The sequence below is a fragment of the Silurus aristotelis genome (genome assembly GCF_946808225.1).
Source record: "Silurus aristotelis genome assembly, chromosome: 9".
Taxonomy (NCBI): Eukaryota; Metazoa; Chordata; class Actinopteri; order Siluriformes; family Siluridae; genus Silurus; species Silurus aristotelis.
Window position 1 is genome coordinate 11708187 of NC_139582.1, and position 2260 is coordinate 11710446.

The following is a 2260-nucleotide window of genomic DNA, read 5'->3' on the forward strand; positions in this document are numbered from 1 at the left end:
CCATATTTACAAATATAATAAGTAAATAAATCATGCATTTTAAAAGCTCTTACAAAAAGATAACCGTACTCTAAAAGTGTAAAAAACCCAAACATGTTTGAAATTCAGATCCCTGTTCAATGCATGAGTTCGACTGAATTAGACAACACATTCTTTAAATGTCTTTAAAAAAATTTTTTTTTTTTTAATTACCTTACTTTTGAATAAAGTAATGATTTTTTTAACACCGGAGGGAAAAAGCACAAATCACTTTTTTATGATACTTTACAAAATGTTTATTAGTCACATAAAATAAGTCAGTGACTGCTTTCAATGCAAAAATGAAGAGGAAAAAAAAAACTTTCCAAAATGTCAAATAAAGGAAGTCTGATGTACAAAGTTTAACACCACAAAAAGGTAAAGATAAAAGAAGTTAGATCACAGAATAATAGCCACACTTCTGGATCAAATAAACATTGGCTACACTGATAATAATAATAATAAATGTAATCATATATAATGAGGATTATAGAGACAGAAATCGACCCGGGTTCGATTCCCGGTCAGGGAACCATCCCCAGCCACTCTCAGTGCCGGTCCCAAGCCCGGATAAATTGGGGAGGGTTGCGTTAGGAAGGGCATCCAGCGTAAAACATATGCCAAATCAAACGTGCGGAGGATCCGCTGTGGCGACCCCTAACGGGAGAAGCCGAAAGAAAAGAGAGAATAGAGACAGAAATCATAAACTCACTGAGTCTTTTAAAAAGTTACAGAAAATAGTAAGAAAAGAAATTGCCCTGTGTTTTATTACACATCGGGGTGATATTTAGTTATTGTTCAAATCACATTTTTTGTTATTTTAATCTTGGGGTTTAAAAGCACTTAGAATAAACTTTTGGGGTCTTTTTTTTTTATCGTTTCGAAGAAACAAATTAGTGCAATATAATAATGTACCTCTAAAGCTTGGACCAATTTAAGATGTTGGATTTCCAGATTCATATCCTTGTCCGTGACAGAAAGATATGTATCCTGACATAACACCTTTAATCATACACTGTGTTTTCTCATTGTTCTAAATATACATAGTATAAACAAACAAAAAAACTACATAGAAACATGCAATAAACTTTTGTACATGAAGATTAAATCCTCTGGCACGCTGCATAATTGCTGGCTTCTGATAAATACAAGTATAATAACTACGACGACCACAACGATAACCACATCTACATATAACATTAAACAGTGCCTGTAATTCTTCACATACAAGTTTGATATATACAAACACGCTTAAAATTATTGGATTACTTTAACAGTCTTCTGCACTGCAAATTTTTTATACTAGTTAATATATAAGTAGTGTGTTCTTTACACATTCTTTTAATAAGTTTCAGTGCATGGCAGAGTTCATGTTACAAATTACAAAAACAATCGAGTGCCTATAAAAACGCAGCAAAACTAATGTTTAAATTTTTTAAATTATGATTAAAAGGTATAAAATCTCCAAATTAAAAAATCCCCTTAATTTCCAGATCTTTTCTTTGGTTTGGAGGGGCAGTAAGGCTGAGATGTAATATGGTGAGCAAAAAAAATTATACTGTATTTTTACATCAGGCACAAGAAAATTAGCTGCATGCTATATACCAATTCTACACAATCTTCTCCAGAGTGTATATAAGCATTGGCATTATTTGAGCCCAGTAATTTTGTTATCTATGATTATGCTCAAATTCCAGGGTTCACAGCTTGACACAGTGGTAATCATTAAATCTTATTTCTGTAAGAGTGCAAACATAGTAACTAAACCAAAAGTCACAAATTGGTAACATTAAAAAATATTCAGCAAACATTGCACTTCTTATAATGACAAATCAATCCACTTGATATAAATGTTTTTTTTTTCTTTTGCAAAACATTGAAGATGTAAAGAAGTTTACAAAAAATGTAAAGTTTATGTATTCAATTGTAAAAAAAAAGTAAGAAATCAACTGATTTAAAATGCATAGGTAATACAATTTCTAGACTGATCACATCCAAAATAAAAACATTTTAAATTCTTTAACTTTATTTGAGACTTAATTTTGCATTTTATCCAAACTGGATCTAGACTGGATTTGCTACTCGAGAGGACCTCGAAAAACTTGTTATAAGTATAAGGGTTTTACAAAAAAAAAAAAAATAAAAACATTTATTGTGTGACTGCACATAATAAAATGACCAACAGTCATGTTCCACATGCTCCAGTGTTAAAAGTCCGGATTAAAACTTTAAGAACATTAAA